At 39.3% G+C, this 18,837-nt stretch overlaps 1 long non-coding RNA gene across 3 annotated transcripts; it reads right to left on the bottom strand.

Annotated features, from left to right (window-relative positions):
- Nucleotides 1–279: 279 nt before the first annotated feature.
- LOC134761856 (uncharacterized) lies at nt 280–18,099 on the bottom strand. 3 transcript variants are annotated; one of them, XR_010141016.1, is made up of 5 exons: nt 10,339–10,445; nt 6,987–7,176; nt 6,092–6,220; nt 2,180–2,221; nt 280–599 (listed from the first exon to the last, which is right to left on the bottom strand). It is a non-coding gene; the product is annotated as an uncharacterized LOC134761856 (long non-coding RNA). The 3 variants fall into 3 exon arrangements; XR_010141015.1 differs by lacking the exons at nt 6,987–7,176; nt 10,339–10,445 and adding an exon at nt 7,404–7,562 and having other exon boundaries at nt 2,180–2,253; XR_010141014.1 differs by lacking the exons at nt 280–599; nt 2,180–2,221; nt 10,339–10,445 and adding exons at nt 10,933–11,035; nt 16,727–18,099 and having other exon boundaries at nt 5,738–6,220.
- Between the last annotated feature and the right edge of the window lie 738 nt (nt 18,100–18,837).

The following is an 18,837-nucleotide window of genomic DNA, read 5'->3' as shown; positions in this document are numbered from 1 at the left end:
TACATCTATATTGAATCTTAGCTTTGCTAGATTTAATATGCCTTGAAGTCAAGAGCTACACCAATCCTTTGCATTTGATAAATGATGCTATTTGAGCGCAGGTCACATCTTCTATAAAAGCATTATTTCATCCTGGTTTTGGCATATGAAGAATGTTATGGCTGATGTTGATTTGTTTGCTTTTCTTCAATATTTAAAACAATACCAGTTGTTAGTTTTTTATTATTATCAAGCAATCCATGAGTATCTTGGGAGAGTACTATAATTTCGCACTTTATTAAAAGAGGAAATATGTGGCTTTTATTGTTCAAACAAATAAGTTTCAGCAGGACACGGCAGTTCACACCTGTAATCCCAGCACTTTGGGAGGCCGAGGCAGGCGGATCACCTGAGGTCGGGAGTTCGAGACCAGCCTGACCAACATGGAGAAACCCCATCTCAACTAAAAATACAAAATTAGCCGGGCATAGTGGTGCATGCCTGTAATACTAGCTACTCAGGAGACTGAGACAGGATAATCACTTGAACCTGGGAGGCCGAGGTTGCGGTGAGACAAGATCACACCATTGCACTCCAGCCTGGGCAACAAGAATGAAACTCTGTCAAAAAAAAAAAAAAAGAAAGAAAGAAAATTTCAATTATTCTAGGATATGTCTTTTCTCTTATCATGAATCAGCCAACTGATTACCCACATGGGCCTCACACTAGACCAAGTACTTTTTGAGCAGCATAGTATCAGAAGTACCAGCTACTGTGAGCCAAGAAAGTGAATACTGAAGAAAAGTTGGAAAGATCCAGCACTATCAATGATCGAAGCTAAGGCAGGTAGGCAAATTGATGTCAGCATGCATCTATAAATCACAATCGTCAGAAGCCAAGCAAGTAGACAATAATTGGTCAGTGAAGTTGGGGGTGGGGGGTGATATTTAATAGAGCATGAGAAAAATCAATGGCAAAAAGACTAGATAGAAATACCATATGTAACTCATGAAAGACCGAAGACAAATTGTCCAACAATAAAGGAAAAAGCTACAGTAAATATGCTAGACTATATGCAGCTATTAAAATTATAACTCCGATCATTAGGTAGAAAGATTGAAAAGTATTTACAAAATGATTCTAAGTGAATAAAAAAGTCATAATAACTACATATTCAGTATTTATTATCTCTAATTTAAAAATCAACTATAAAGGCAAAATAATGGAGACAACAAAAATATCAGTTGTTTCCAGAGGTCAGAAGGGAGTGAAGCACAGAGAGTCTTAAGAACAGAGAAACTACTCTGTATGACGTAGCCATGCATCACTTAACAACAGGGAAACATTCTGAGCAATGTGCCATTAGGCAATTTCATTGCTGTGCGAACATCACAGAATGTACTTCTACCAATCTGGATGCTGTAGCCTACACATACAGCCTACTGCTCCTAGTCTACAAACCTAGGCAGCATGTTACTACATTGAATATTATAGGCAATTGTAACACAATGGTAAGTATAAAGTTACAGTATTATATAATCTTATGAGACCATCCTTGTATATGCAGTCCATGATTGACTGGGATGTTGTTATGCAACAAATACCTGTACCATAATGTTGGATATATGTCATTATACATTTATCCAAACCCATAAAATGTACAACACCAAGGGTGAACCCTAATGTAAACTATGGACTTCGGGTGATAATGATGTGTCAATGTAGGTTCATTAACTGTAATGGATGTAGCATTCTAGAGGGGAATGTTGATCATGGGGGAGGCTGTACATGTCTCAGGGCAGGGGGCATATGGGAAATCTCTATACCTTCCACTCAATTTTTCTGTGATCTTAAATCTGCTCTAAAAAATAAAGATTTTATTTTTAAAAACATAACTACATGTGGACAAAATTTGTGAAATAATATGAAGAAATAACTATTAGAGAGTTGGGATTATGTTGTGATTTAGAAAATAGACTTTTTGTTGATTGATTTAGCAAAAAAAAATTTAATTCTATTGTCAAGATATGAGCTTAAGAAAATGGGCAAAGTGATGACAAAAAGAAAACCTGATAACTAAGGCTGGCATTTGCTTTAATCAAGAAATTATATATGCCTCCCATTGTTATCATTCATAAGAGCTAATACTTATATATTATTTTCTGCATGCTGAGTCCTTGAAACAAAAATCAGTCCTCACTTATGATTAAAATCCACTTTGCGTATGTCTTTGCTTTCATTCCTGTCAGAAATGGATAAAATGAGAGTATGCCACTGCATATGGAGAAAACAAGAGACATAGCAAAATAAAGGTATTTTTCTGCTTTCACTGTGTAAGGATACAAGAGAAATATACAAGATGACTTCTGCCCTCAAGGCCTTTAGAACTTAGCTGGGGGAAACTGTACCTGAAATAACTGGCAGTAAAAGATACTGTTTTCTGTTGCATCAAAGTGCAATAAAATATTTTTAAAAGATAACAAATACATAAAAATAACTCCACCAGTGTTCCTCAACAGGAGTGTTGTTAGAATTAGTGACAGAACATTTCTTTCTTGGTGCAGAACTTTTCTCATGCATTGTAAGATTGCTTACATCCCTGGCCCCTATCCTTTAAATGCCAGGTGTTCCCAGCCATTGTGTCAAACAAAAATAAATTTAATTTCAAATGCCTCTCACATTTATTTACAAATTAAGACTCTTTAGACCAAACATTTTCAAACTCTAGTGTTCCAAAGAATCTTAGGTGCTTTGGTGCATCCTGTTCAACTTATCAATATTGAAAACCATAGTAAAAATAATAATGATAACCTATGTATCCAAAACCCTCAGACGTCTTTGACTCCTCTCTTCTCTCATCTTCCACATCAGATCAAGCAACACTGCTCTGTCTGCTCTACCTTTAAAACCCTGTTCACAGTCCAACCATTTCTGTCTATGATACCACATTGTCCAAGCTCCCATCATCCCTCACCTGGATTGCTGCAGTAGCTTCTTGTTGTGGACTGAATGTCTATGTGTCCCCAAAATTCATATGTGAAGCCCTAACCTGCAATGTGCTGGTATTTGGAGATGGGGCCTTTGGGAGGTGATTAGAGTTAGATGAGGTTATGAGGGTGGAGCCCTGGTACAATGGATTAGTGTCCTTATTAGAAGGCTCACAAGAAAGTGCTCTCTATTTCTCCCTCTCTTCCTCTTCCTCTCCTAATTCCTCCCCCATCCCAGTCGAGATGGTGGCTACCTTTAAGCTAAGAGAGAAGAGGCCTCCCAATGAAACTTACCTTGCTGGTACTTTGGTCTTGTACTTCACGGCCTCCAAAACCATGAGAAATAAATGTCTTGTTTAAGACACCCAGCCTGTGCTATTTTCTTTTGGCAGCCTAAGCCAACTAGTACCCCTCCCAACTAGTTGCTTGGTGTTCCCTTTGCCTTGTTCAGCCCATTCTCAGCATCATGCTGAGAGCGATCCTGGTAAAAAAAGTCAGATTACATCATGTCCTCCTCAGAAAACACCCATGACTTCTTCTTTTCTCATGAACATTACAAAAAAGTTTTTACATAACCCTTATGACTTGGGCCGTGTGAACTTTTTGGCATGGCCTTTTAATACCCTTCCTGGCCTCCTCACCCAGAACACAGGCTTGCTGGTCCTCCGGTGTGCCAGATTCGCTCTCTCCACAGGGCCTTTGCACAGTCTGTTCCATCTCTGGAGAGCTCCTCCCTTGCTCCCTCGACCATGAATTTCTTTACTCAGATTTCCATGGTCACCATAGCTAGTGCCAATGCCCTTTCTCTCACACATCCACTTCCTATCTCCTTCCTTTAACTGACTGTTCTCCTTGTCCTGTGCTGCTTTTTTTCTTTCCATAGCACATTATACATTTTACTTATTTATCTTGTTTATTGTTAGCTCATCCTCCCCATGAGAAAATCACCTCCATCGGGACAGGGGTTTTCTTTTCCGTGTTGTTCATTGCTGTTTTCCCAGTATCTGAAAAAGTATTTCTCAATATTTTTTTCATTATTGCTCCCCTAGGACTTTTTCAGGCATCTTTTTTCCTAATCACCCCCCTATGAAACTTTAATACCACAGATAGGCTGTATATATGATTATGTTTGGGGGGTCATAAACCATTTCAATATCTAACATTTTTCACCCTCAATAACTAATATTTTCTCCCTTGGCATATTATCACCATATTGAGGGTATATGATTGAGAATAAGTCCTTGGTAAATAACTAGCTGTTGAGAATAGCACATAGTAAATAACTATATGTTGAATAAATGAATGATTTAAATAATATATATACACAAAATTTAACACTGAATACCATCAACATGTTAACTTATGCAATATAAAATAAGTTTATGCAAATTTCAGAAAGTTTTTCCTGTTGCTTCTGTTTAATAGAAAATTCTGAGATTGAAGCCAGGCATGCTGGCTCACGCCTGCAATCCGAGCACTTTGGGAGGCCGAGGTGGGTGGATCACTTGAGGTCAGGAATTCTAGACCAGCCTGGCCAACATGGTGAAACCCCGTCTCTACAAAAATACAAATATTAGCCGGGCATGGCGGCGGTGGCACGTGCCTGTAATCCCAGCTACTCGGGAGGCTGAGATGGAAGAATTGCTTGAACCCAGGAGCTGGAGGTTGCAGTGAGCTGAAATCCAGCCTGGGTGACAGAACGAGACTCCGTCTCAAAAAAAAATAAAATAAAATAAAATTCAGAGATTGTTAATATTTACAGCTATTTGACTCTATGAATCATAGTCCATTTTTTTTTTTTTTTTTTGAGACAGATTCTGGCTCTGTTGCCCAGGCTGGAGTGCAACGGCGCGATCTCGTCTCACTGCAACCTCTGCCTCCTGGGTTCAAGCGATTCTCCTGCCTCAGCCGCCTGAGTAGCTGGGATTACAGTCATTGAAAAGACAAAGTAAAGTTACAGTATTATAATCTTATGGGACCATCCTTGTATATGCAGTCCATGGTTGACTGAGATGTTGTTATGCAACAAATGACTGTACCATAATGTTGGATATATGGTGCCCGCCACCATGCCTACCCCACTAATTTTTGTATTTTTAGTAGAGATGGGGTTTCACAATGTTGGTCAGGCTGGTCCCGAACTGCTGACCTCATGATCCACCCACCTCGGTATCCCAAAGTGCTGGGATTACAGGCGTGAGCCACCACGCCCGATGAATCATAGTCTTTTAAAATATTAAGTAACCATGATAAAATAAGACATAAATTTCAGTTTGAGGCTAAATATAAGACCACTATACTTATCTATATACCTTGATTCCAAACTTTTTATTAATTGAAACATTAAATCTCACTAGCTTGGTAATTAAACTCTATGCATTCAAATTTATATCTATAAGATTTTGCATGACCACATTACTTAAAACTTTAAAAAGCATTGCATTCAACTGCCTGCTCCCAGAGGCAAGAGGGACTGTGATTATCTGTCTTCATAGTTCCACTGCCTTATTGAGTACCTGGCACATAGTGTGCACCTAATAAATACAGTTTAAATGGTTATAGGCTGATTCTATTCAGGAGAAGTTTATGAAGAAGGTAGAACTTGAATAGAGACTAAAAGCTATACTGAATTTACATAGAGGAAACATTTCCTACTTGAGAGAACATCAGGAGGAAGGACTGTCAATTGTACATTTGGGAACACAAAGAAATCATCTTAGGTGTATAAAAGAAATTCAATTATGAAAAGCCTTGAAAACATATCTGAGGAGTTTGGACTAAAAGCAAAAAGAAACCATTATAAGAATTTATGAAGTAGATTGACATCATGAAAGTTGTCTTTTAGGAAAAGTCACCTGGCAACAGTATGAAAGGTGAATTAGGAGAGAATGAGAGGATGTAGATTAGTTGAGAGACTATCAGTTATTGGATGTGAATTAAAGAGATGACCATTGTAATAGGGAAGAGTGGAGAGACTGAGGCAACATTCAGAAAACTAGGTAGAGCCATTTTCTCATTAAGAGCCTTTGGCGGCAAGTAACAGAAATGAGATTAAACAACAAGAAAAAATATTGAGTCCCACTGCTGGATATCCAAAGGTAGTGCCCTTTCAGGGACAGGCTTACTCCAGTTTTCTTCCAGCTCCATTTCTCCAAGATTCATTTGACTCAGTGCTCCTCTATTTGTCAGCCTCATGCTCCAGGTAGCATGAACCTAGCGACCTCAGTTCCATCGCATCCACACATGAACACATTCTAAGAAAAAGCATAGAGAGAGAATTACTCCTGAAAGCTCTTTCAGAAGTGCAATAAAGAATTTCCCTAGAATCACTAATAAATCTTTTCTTGAATCTCAAGGACATTAACTGGTTTGTATGCCAATTACTAAAGCAATGTGGCGTGAGGAAAGAGGATTCTCCTTGCACCATTCTAGTGCCTTCTTGGGCTTGGGAGAGAGTTTGACTTCTGAGCCACATGGGCTGCCTAGGGGAGGATTTGGATACTGTACCAAAACTGGAGTTTAAGAGAAGAGGAAAGGGGTAAGGGATGTTGGGTGTGCAGCCAACAATGCAATGAAGAAGAGAACAGAATTTAAGATGATTCCTCGTTTCTAGCTATTCAGTGGTACGACAGGTAAGAGAGACTAGTTTGAGGGTCAGAGACGAATTTAACTCCATTTTTAGAGAGATTATATTAAACTGCAAAATGCTACTCAAAGATACTGTTGCTTCCTTATTAGTAATTGGATAGGCAGTGAAGAATGACCCTGAGCCCTAAGGGATATCTCAAAGCTGGAAACAGAAATTTAGATGTCATCCATATGGAAGTGAATGAGCTCCCCAGGGAGTGGTTATAGAAAAAGGACCCATGATGAGTCTTAGCCTCAGATTGGAGGGAGGAGGAAAATCAGATGTTAGGAGATTAAAGAAAACAAAGAGCTGTCAGAGATCGAAGGAGTAGTAAATGTGATATAATTATGGAAGTTGAAAAAAAAATTCATGATGAAGATATCAAATGTTACCTAAAGATTATGAAGAAAGAGAGCTGACAAAGCCAAGTTTGGGGCTTTAAGGGAACAAGATGTATGTAAGGAAGTTATTAAAAGATTCATGAAAGATTTCCAAACAGCAGCAAAGACTGAATTGAAATTCTCAGAATAAATCTGCAATAGGCCAGGTCAACTGAGTTCCTTTCACAATCCAATATGGTTCCTGCATAAGAAAAAAAAAAAAGAATGATTTGATCATTGAAGATGTATAATTGGGTTTGGAAAAAGATAAAGAGGTGAGAGAATTTAGAGTCCTGAAAAAGCAATATGAAATCGTTGAGTATGGAATTCACACTGCAGAGGGAATCCTCAGCCAAAGGATGAGAACGGACTGAAGCTCAGCCTTTGGTTCTGTTTCATTGGATTTGCAACATAATATAGCAGACTTACTAGCTTAATGTCTTGGTTTGAGTTCCCTTGAAAGCATAGCTTAAAATAAGGGCTTGGGTACAGGTACTTCATAAGGGAGGCAAGGCTAGGAAAAAGAATATGAGGAGTAAGACAAGGAAGTGATAAAAACTGATGTGTGTTATTGATTTCAGCCAGCTATTGCAGACAGTTCAAAGTCTGCAGTGTAGTTACCGGAATCCCACCTCAAGCTCATGTGATGATGTCTCTGTTTCTCTGCCACAAAGCTTTCTTTAAGGTTCAGTAACAACACAGCCTGAAATTGCAGAGGTGTTAACAACTCTAGGCAACCCTCAACCAGTGGGAGAAGGCAGGGTGAATAAGGGCCTGCTGTACCAGCCAGTTACCACTGTAGGCAATTGAGACTCAGTCCCTCTGGGGACACACAGAGGAATTGTGAAGAATGCCCTCGGAATGGTCCCATCAAATAACAGGGAAGTTGAACCCTGGTTGAAGGTTCCCCCCAGATGATAACACCAGCCAAGTTACACCTGCACAGGTGTTTCAGAGAAAGCCCTAAGGCAGAAAAGCAAAGAGCAACTACCACATGTGCTTGAAGTGAGACACTAGTAATTGCATGCCACTGTCACCACAGCTGTCCATCACAGCTGCCCACCACAGCTGCTCAGAAATCAGTAGCCCAAGAAGCTGTGACATGGGCACCACGCACAGCTGCTACACCAAGGTTTCTCTACCACAACACTACTGGCATTTTGGACTAGATAATTATTTGTCATGGGGACTGGCATGTGCCTTGCAGGATGTTAACCAGCACCCTGAACTTTACCGACTACATGCCAGCTGCCCTCTGTCCAGTTGTGACAAGAAAAAATGTCTCTAGACGTGGCCAAGTGTCCCTAGGGAGGCAAAAATCACACCCAGTTGAGAACCACTGTGCAACACTGTGTAACCTTGGGCAAGTTGCTTCACTTCTCTAAATCTGTTCTTTTTTTTTTCCTTTTTTTTGAGACGGAGTCTTGTTCTGTTGCCCAGGCTGGAGTGCAGTGGTGCCATCTCGGCTCACTGCAACCTCTGCCTCCTGGGTTCAGGCTATTCTCCTACCTCAGCCTCCCAAGTAGCTGGGATGACAGGTGTGCACCACCACACCTGGCTAATTTTAGTATTTTTAGTAGAGACGGGGTTTCACCATGTTGGCCAGCTGGTCTCGAACTCCTGACCTCAGATGATCCACCCACCTCGGCCTCTCAAAGTGCTGGGATTACAGGTGTGAGCCACCGCGCCCAGCCCTCTAAATCTGTTTCTTATCTATAAAATGAGGATAATAATAGTACTGACCTCATAGGCTTTGGAAGATGATTAAATGAATTGGTGAACATTAAGCACTTATCAGAGTAAATGGACACTTAGTGCATAGTATGTGTTTAATAATAAGGTAATAATAATAATGGCAGTACTGTAAAAAAATCTGATTTTATCGTGATATATTTTTATGGCTAGAATTCAAGGTTTAATTTCCTCTTCTTTGATTAGAATAATAAAATAAGGTACTCATTAGTAATAAAAATAAGGTACTTATTCCTAATATCTATTTCAGCAAATGAATCGAAGGCTGAAGATCAATGTGAATAAATCAAAGTGAAAAAGTTTGACATCAATCACTTTTGATCTTCTTTCATTACCAAACAACAATTAATGCTCTTAAGTTAAACATGACCATGTGTCATTTTGTTGTAGCTAAGTGAATTCGGAGTGTGAAGGAGATAAAAAGAACTCTGCTTAAAAAGTAAATAGAAAATTTGAATGCTGTGTATTTCAGAATAATCTTGCAGAGTTTACACCTCAGTATTTTATAAAATGCAGATTTAAAATGTACATTTAGTAAAACAAATTTTTTAGCATAGTCTGCAATCTCAGACTTAAAGACATGAATATTTTAGGTTTATTAGCATAAATTGAATACCAGCATGCAAACACTGAAATGAATTTAAGGAAATTGTTAATGATTCATTACATAGAGTAATTAGATTTTTGTATGATTAGAGTAAATGCGTTAGCAAAATCAATTATGCACTGATACAGTGAAAAACCACTCTCAGGAAAGAAGTCAGTGGTGTAATAAAAAGGACATTTTTGCAGGGCTCCTCCTGCACTTTCTTGACTGAATCACAAACAGCTGTTGCCATCTGCCAGGGTGAGCCCTTGGCAAAAAGGCATGACAAACCTCTGCCAAACCCTGGTCTGTTGAAAGTGTCCACCCCAGAACTCTCAGAGACTGAGTTTCCTTAAGAGATAGTAAATGAATCTCCAGTGAAACTGGCTTATGTCATTTTTAAGGGATTGTAGGAGAAAAGCAGACAAGATAACGCAGAAGAAGTGCATTCATGGAGAATTGCCTTTGTGGCTCTGCTTCTACTACTTTAAATCTTTTAGAGGGTATACGCTTTTCCCCTCAATGGAATCATTGTTCAAACTTATTGTATGGTGTTGTAACTACTTCTTAATGTGTATTAAACTGCTAGTACAAGTGCCAAGACATTGTCATCTTTGTAACTCCAAGACCTAGCACAGAGCAGGCACTCAGTGAGTAAATGAATGAATAAAAGTATTGGTCCAGGCCAGGTGCGGTGGCTAACACCTGTTAATTCCAACACTTTGGGAGGCCGAGGCAGGTGGATCACCTGGGGTCAGGAGTTCGAGACCAGCCTGGCCAACATGGTGAAACCCTGTCCCTACTAAAAATACAAAAACTAGCCGGGTGCAGTGGCTCATGCCTGGAATCCCAGCTACTTGTGAGGCTGAAGCAAGGGAATTGCTTGAACTCAGGAGGCAGAGGTTACAGTGAGCTGAGATTGTGCCACTGCACTCCAGCCTGGGCAACAGAGGGCGACTCTGTCTCAAAAAATATATATATGTGTGTGTGTGTGTGTGTGTGTGTGTGTGTTTATGTCCAGCTTACCATGACTGCTCTACCAGGCTCCAAGATCAGTTGTGAATTTCAAATATCAATCTCAGCCTTCACAGGGTTATCTTAAGTACTGTACCTCAGAACCACTGAATCTTCTCATCATGTGTCAGCCTTCCTAGAATAGACAGTCTGAACCAGCAGGAAATGAGGCAATGAGAGCCATGTGACATAGGCCACATCTACACCCCTGAAGAAAAGAAGTTAGGCAATCTTCTAGATCATTGACATAGAAAAAGATGTTTGCCAGGAAATGCCAGATAACTCAGGCGGAGTGTTTTTTTTCTGCTTGAATTAATAGTATAATTGCCTCAGTTCTCCATTTGTCTATTTTTGTTCAGACATAGCTTCAGATAAAATCATTTGCAGCAAAGAGTCCTAGGGGAATAAAAGAAAAGGAGCCCAGAGACAAAGGAGGAACCTTCTAAACTAGTTCAACTGTGTCACAGAACAGCCTGAATGCATCCAGGTGGCAGTATGGAAATTAGGAAGCGAAACTGGATCTATGCAAATGATGAGGAAATGCTTATTTGAATTTCACAAACAAGAGCATTAGCTATTTTCACAATGTGAAGCATTTGATTTTACCTCAATGTGTCAATATTTCAAAGGCAGGTCCTTGTAGATCAATTGCTTCTATTTCTTTTCTGTGGATGTTGACTGCAAAGAGGCTTTTCTGTAAGAATGCAATCTAGAAAAGTTTAAAAGCAATAGCGGTGGAGATGAAATGGTTTTAAAAACTAAACTTAAATAATAATACTGTCTCCTAGGAAGTGACTTTGAATAATAATTTAAAAAATCAAATTAAGTCCAGTAGAGTCTCACATCGATGTTCTCTCCAAAGCCCTGGCTCTGAGATCGTGCTAGAGGTGGAATCATATATCAACAAGCATCTTCCGGGGCTGTCATTATCATTCTCTTTTTTATTTTATTCAAGACAATTTATCCACTATTGCCCTAGCCATCTTTATAGCTTCAAGTTTCAGATTATGAGTGATCACAACAGAGTTCTAAAATCTGACAGAAAAGTAAACAGACACCATATAAATTAAAATGCAATTAGATGTAAGAAAGCTTTGTAAACTGCAACACACCATGCAAATCTGTTATTATGGTACAGAAGGCTCATTGAAGCTTGTTTTTTTTCCCTTTTAACAAAGTGATGTGACTAATTACGAAGATAAAAACTCATTAAATCTTTTAACCTGATTTTCCTTTCTAATTATTGGAAGTTTATATATGGTCTGAGAGTAAATTTCTTTTCTGAAACTAGAAACTAGCCTCTTCCAGCTTTGATTGGATTTCACAGGGCCCACTGTGATACATCACCTCTGGAACTGTTTGACTCAAAGGAAGATAGGATTAGTCTACCTGTATTATAGGAATTCACCATGGAAACCACAGAACAGGAAAAAAAAATTAGTAAAAGAAAAGCAAACCAAAACACCATGACTATTAAACACAGGTAGTTAAAATTACAGTAAGTGTTCCCCCTGCTTAGTTGGGATTCTATTCCTGAGCCTTGAAAAGAACTCACAGACTTTCTTGGAGTAAGACTTGGGGCATGCAATGAAATGACTTTTATCTTAAGCTAAATGACCTGCATGATAATTTTATTTCCCTTCAGAATTAATTCTTTTTTTTTACAGGCCTAACAGTTTAAAGGCAATTTGAAAAATTGATATAAACTTAAACATAAAATGGTAAATGTCACACATGAAAAAAATCAGCTCCAGAAGTCGTATCAGTAAGACTGTTGTGAATGACATTGTACGCCAAATTGTTGATCATATACTTTGCTTCAAGTTTCTTTTTCATTCTTTAGGATTTTTTTTCCTTCAATGTTTGCTTCATTGGGAGAGGCAAAGGTGTGCTTTTAGACCTCATCAGGTTAAATAACTCTAATCTTAAACTTTTTTCTTTGAGACGGAGTCTCACTCTGTCGCCCAGGCTGGAGTGCAGTGGCATGATCTCCACTCACTGCAAGCTCCGCCACCCAGGTTCACATCATTCTCCTGCCTCAGCCTCCTGAGTAGCTGGGACTACAGGCACCTGCCACCATGCCCTGCTAATTTTTTTGTATTTTTAGTAGAGATGGGGTTTCACCGTGTTAGCCAGGATGGTCTCGATCTCCTGACCTCGTGATTCACCTGCCTCGGCCTCCCAAAGTGCTGGGATTATAGGCGTAAGACACTGCGCCTGGCTAATCTTAAACTTTTTGAACTACTGATCTCTAAACTTTTCATTGTGTCTCCCTTTAGTTTAAAAAGAGATCTCTGATAGATCTATATAAAAAATTTTAAAACAGAGATATTTTAAAGATGTTTTACTAAAAGTATTCATTCTAAGAAGAGATCATCAATCCCTTGTCTAAGATATTTTTCATAATTACCTTTGATGGACTTAACAATAACACCTGCTATGCAGCCATTGCTTTGTATTTGTTTTCTTTTCCTTCACCATGCCCTTGGGCTTCAATCACTTCTTAAATTGCTTCTAGATGCCTGTGTTGCCATCCTGAGTCTCACCTGGGAGATTCGCATACTTCGAACACACGATGATTCAGTTTGCAGCAATTTGGTCTCAGTAGAAGTCAGTTTTCCTGAGTAAGATCTAGTCAAATTCAATTTGAACAAAACTTAGTGGATTAATCAAATCATCTTGACTATAATTTTATAGAATGAAGTATTTTATAAAATGAGTGGTCTATTATTACATACTTAAATTTCTTTATACAGAAATTCAGTATTGCTCTAGTAATGTGTACTTGATAATATTTACATCATTCTTACCGGTTTCATTTAAAAAATTTTTTTAATAAAAAGATCAAAGAACCCACTGTTGTATTGATACTGGTGCTGCAGTTCTAGAAAAAGAAAATGTTCTTAAATATTTCTTAAAGAAAATATTTTAAAGATGGGTATTAAGGAGGACCAGAATCGAAACATTAGCTTCTTTGCTATGATTGTTGCTATTAGTTAAAACACTCTAAACCACACTTAATAAAATAAACTCACTGTTCACCATTTTTACAATGTTACATGTCATTATGATAGGAAATAGTACAGGGAAATTATATTTCAAAATGATTCCAAGTGATCTCACTTTCTCTCTTTCTTTCTCTCTCACACACATACACACACACTCACACACACACACTGTTCATGACTTTTTTCCAGAGCCAAGCTAAGAGGCTATAGTAGGCTGGTGGTCCTACAATTAAAATTTATCTTAGTAAGTGCAAAGGACCGGAATGAGATCGTTCATTCACGTCTGCCTCAACCTCTAATTCCTTCTGTGAAAATGTATATAATGTATTTTTTTAAATCCAATAAAAATTATTTTTAGAATCATGCAAACATTACAATGTGAGCTACATCTCACCTCCCTTTCCTTTCTGTGGATAACAGAGTTGGAAAGTATATGCTATTTTTGACCATATTTCTAATTAACTTTAGTTGGTCATATTAGCCAACAATTCAACTAATGCTTTTCAATACTTAGTCCTTTAATTTAATGAATTATTTTCCCTTTGAAGTTTTAGTAACAGCTGAATGAGGTGGGTGTAGCAGGGGGGCTTAGATGTCACTCTTATAATGAGAGCAAGATCATCCTTTCAAATGCTCAAATGTGCCTATTCTTAGGTTTTATCCTAACTAATTTAATAACATTAAAAATTAATCTTCTCTACTCTTTAGAAAAGTGAAAATTTTAGACAAGTGATTGGAGAAAAGATTTATGTGCATATTTAATTATTTAATTATTTATGTCGGTCACTGCCACTAAAGCTGCAAATCAGAGAAGATGAGGTTCGGTGCCTAGTGACAGTGACGAGGCATTTGCAAATCTGTAATGGGTGCTGTAAGACACAGGTATTACCCAACATCTTAATCATAAGCAATTTCCTAGGGCAAAGGGAAGCCATCTTGATAAGGGTGCATGGTGTACTTCACAGGCCTTTTGCCACAGCCTGTTTCATAATTTATTACACCAGCTCTGTTAATAACATACCAAATATTTCCCTCCCTCCTTGCTAACCAACTTCTGCTGACTTATGAAGAAATAATCAAGGGAGATATCTCATTTCTTCAATTTCATCTGCTCCTCACCTTCCTCCTCCTCCAGCTTACCACCTCTTCCAAGATCCTGCTGATACCTAACTATTGGCCTCCTTAGCCAAACTCAGAAAGCTGTTCTTGAGGTACAGGGAATTGTTCCATTGGGCGGCCTATCCAAGCTCAAAAACACCCTCATCTACACAGTGATCATACCTGAAATTCCAGAATGATCTTTGGCAGCATTTTTTCCCTCCAGAAATCTTTTGGGGACATTAGCAAATTTCTTAAAGGGAAGAAATCTAGATTGGAGTAACCAACCAGGGATTAAAAGGCAGAAGTAGAAAATCTGGATTAGAAAGAGTATAGTTGCTCACCACCACATGACTGAATTCTCAACTGTTCCTGAGTAAATGGTGATAAGAACGGTCATAAAGATTAATCATTTCTGACCATGAAGTAGGTGCTCTCTTTATTGGCAGCCAGACACTTGTATAATTCTTTCCCTCCTCCGTTTCTCCACATTCCTATTTAAGAAAGAAAACATTTTTTTTTCTTTTATTATTATTATTATTATTATAATTATTATACTTTAGGTTTTATGGTACATGTGCACAATGTGCAGGCAAGTTACATATGTATACACATGCCATGCTGGTGCGCTGCACCCACCAACTTGTCATCTAGCATTAGGTATATCTCCCAATGCTACCCCTCCCCCCTCCCCCCACCCCACAACAGTCCCCGAAGTGTGATGTTCCCCTTCCTGTGTCCATGTGTTCTCATTGTTCAATTCCCACCTATGAGTGAGAATATGCGGTGTTTGGTTTTTTGTTCTTGCGATAGTTTACTGAGAATGATGATTTCCAATTTCATCCATGTCCCTACAAAGGACGTGAACTCATCATTTTTTATGGCTGCATAGTATTCCATGGTGTATATGTGCCACATTTTCTTAATCCAGTCTATCATTGTTGGACATTTGGGTTGGTTCCAAGTCTTTGCTATTGTGAATAATGCGGCAATAAACATACGTGTGCATGTGTCTTTATAGCAGCATGATTTATAGTCCTTTGGGTATATACCCAGTAATGGGATGGCTGGGTCGAATGGAATTTCTAGTTCTAGATCCCTGAGGAATCGCCACACTGACTTCCACAAGGGTTGAACTAGTTTACAGTCCCACCAAAATTTAAAATTAGCCCAACACAGCAGTGCACACCTGCAGTCCCAGCTACTTGGAAGGCTGAGGCAGGAGGATCGCTTGGGCCCAGGAATTCAAGGCTGAGGTGAACTGTGATAGCAACACTGCACTCCAGCCAGGGCAACAGAGTAAGACTTCGCCTCTACAAAAGAAAAAGAAAAACGCAGGCTCCAACTCTGGAGTTACTGAATCAGGATCTCAGAATGTAGAGATCTGCCATTTCAAAAAAACTTCCCCTAGAGATTCTGATCAGCCAGGTGTGGGCCACATGAACTCTAAGCTCCCTTAAACTTTTGATATTTTATGAGCCTATTAAATCAAAGTGCAAAAAATGTGAGTCCAAACTGAGCAAACAAATCCCATCTCCCCATGCCCAGCCTCCCTGGATTGAGAAAGCCACACTGCCTGGCGAGTAAGCAGGGAGAGAATTCTCATTAACCCAAAGACCATCTTTGAAAACAGACTGGCTGTGGCCAGGTGTGGTGGCCCACGCCTGTAACCCCATACCTTTGGGAGGCCGAGGCAGGAGGATCGCTTGAACCCAGGAGTTGGAGACCAGCATGGGCAACATGGCGAGACCCTGTCTCCATCTTTTAAAGTAAGAAAACAAAATAAAAAAACCCAGACTGGCAAAAAAAAAAAAAAAAAAAGAAAGAAAACATCCGAGGGGATGGACTGGGGGAGGGGCAGAGATGGAACTAGGTATCAAAAAGCTGTAAATTTCACATTCTCATTCCAGCCGTCAGTTTTCTGTTGTCTTGCCCCAAACAGTTCTCTATTTTACTATAAGGTCAAATGAACTGGAAAATCCTCTGGAGGATCTTATCTATGTCATAGGACCTCTCTGTTAATAGAAAACTACTTCATTATCATGCGAAATAAGAAGTTGTAAGATAATCAGCCTATATACCTTTAACTCAAACTTTGTCACTTTTAGGGGCTTTGCAACACCTCCTCCAGCTGCCTGCTAGATTTCGTCTGATTGTTGTAGTAGTAGTAGTTGTTCATCAAAACAGAGGAAGATCATACTCCATATTCATTATTCATAGAAAACAACCATGGGGTGATCTATTTATAGCTCAAAATTGTCACTCTGTAGAATAGGGAAGAGGGATCACCTCACGCCAAGATCCTGAATCCAAGCAAGAGATGATGGTGTGCCCAATAATTCCAAGGATGACATGATTGGCTGCATGGCTCCGTCTCCAATTATCCCGCTTCATTTTGGCTGTTAATTCTGTCAGGAATTTTTGACAGAAAACCAACGCATCAGAGATAAGACTGAACGAATTAATTCTGGTCCTTTAAGCCTAGAATATTAACATAGCAACCAATCTGATGGAGAGGACCCAGTGGAGGGGGAGGGGATGATATCACAGCTGCACAATTGCATGTTGTAATCACTGCTGTTATCTTCTGTGCTTTATATTCAATAGTTCTCTGATAGTTCTCTGTGCTGAGCACTGCATATTGATTTGGAGAAAAGTAAATGAGTTTCGGAATACATAAAGCCTTTCTGATATACTTAGAACAATTCATTCCTCTTTTTATTCTTCTCTGATTTATTTTCTAACTTCAAAGGTCATGTGACTCCCTTATTTTTAACTTTTTTTTTACATAATTTGTTAGGCAGGATAATTGTTTGATGAAGTAAACATGCCCAAAAAATTAAAATTAAATTAGAAATGAATTTATTCCTAACAAGAATCCAGTTCAAACAGATTTAAAGGTTCTAACATGGTGTGCGAAATATTTATGAAGATCTTCCTACTTAGACATCTAGAAGGTACAAGAGAAAAGTGATTATGTTAGAAAGGCAGCACTCTGATACCAACACAAGGCCCTTCAGTTGCAGTAAACCTCAATGTTCTCTGATAAGAGATTTCACATGTGGATATGCCTCGAGACAGTGAGGGTTCTTGCTGGCTGCTTACTCGCACTCCCTGACAATTCTGCTCCGGTGCCGGACAAGAGGCTGGGTGGTGGGGAGTATTTGTCTTAAGGAGGTACTGGCTGCACTAGCTCTCCATAAAGAGGGCTAGAGACCAGGGAGCACCTGTCTTGGGGAGCTCCTCTTGTGCCCAACCCTTCCAATCTGGGAGGTTACAATGAGTGAGTGAATGTGCCCGAGCTTAAAAAGAGCAACTTAAGGGCTAAGCACTCCCCTCTGAGATGATAGGTAGCTCCCATTTATTGAGTGCCAAATATGCCAGGCATGACATAAGAAGTTCATTCAATCCTTTAACAATTCTTTGAGGCCCATTTTATGATTATTCTCATTTTAGAGATCAGGAGACTGAGGCTTGGAAAGGTGAAGTTATCAGCCCAAGCTCCCATGGCTGGAAAGAAGTAATGCTGATGTTCTAACTCATGCTCTTCCCTAGGCGTAACCACTGCTGCTCTTGAGTGCTCACCAGGCTGCCTCCAAACGTGCTGTCATGTGCTGAGAAGGCAAACGGTATCTCATGAGATGACCCCAGCATTTGTGGTCAAAGGCCTTCCTTGGCCACTTTCTGGTATGTGATCAGTGTGTCAAACTGTTCCTTCACCCCTGCTGTTAAAATGAGTAAAATCAGACTTATTGGGAAGGACCAATGTAAGAATTAAATCTGTTTTCCAAGCAGATTACTTGGTATATAATCAGTGCTCAATGTTTGTTGCATCTGATTCTTGTATAATAAATATATGTATATTTGATAATAAAAATATATGTATGTTTCATACAGCTTCACATTAAATAGCAACTTGATAACATCTCATTTCATCTTTAATAGCAACTTGATAAAATTCAGGGTTGAATCTGAGAGTTTAATTCTCCACTTTGTCTCATCTTATACATAGATACCCATGCCTTTGCTTCCAAATTTAGAGCTCAGTTTCTCAGCTTGAACATCCACACATACGTTGAAGAACATGTGAGCACCTGGCCCGGAGCCCCCAAAGCAGGAAACTGGTGGACAGGTGGTTGAACTGAATCTCAGGCTTGGCAATGAACTATGCTACACCCGTTTCCTGCTACGACCTCTTGTCCCCATGGTTCCTGCTCTTGGCTGTTGGGGGTTCCTCCCACTTACAGCCCACAGCACTTTACCATACTCGCCTGAAGAAGGAGAAAGTGCTGCTGGCTGTGTAGCTGGGTAGGAAGATAAGTTATATAGGGCAACAGGAAAAGAAAAAGAGGCAAGAGTCGAGGAGAGAGAAGAGGTGCAGCGTAGTCCAGAGACAAACTTGGCT

Source organism: Pongo abelii, chromosome 7 (assembly GCF_028885655.2).
Source record: "Pongo abelii isolate AG06213 chromosome 7, NHGRI_mPonAbe1-v2.0_pri, whole genome shotgun sequence".
NCBI classification, from domain to species: Eukaryota; Metazoa; Chordata; class Mammalia; order Primates; family Hominidae; genus Pongo; species Pongo abelii.
Note: the sequence above shows the minus strand (reverse complement) of the source record. Positions and strands in the feature narration are given on the sequence as shown.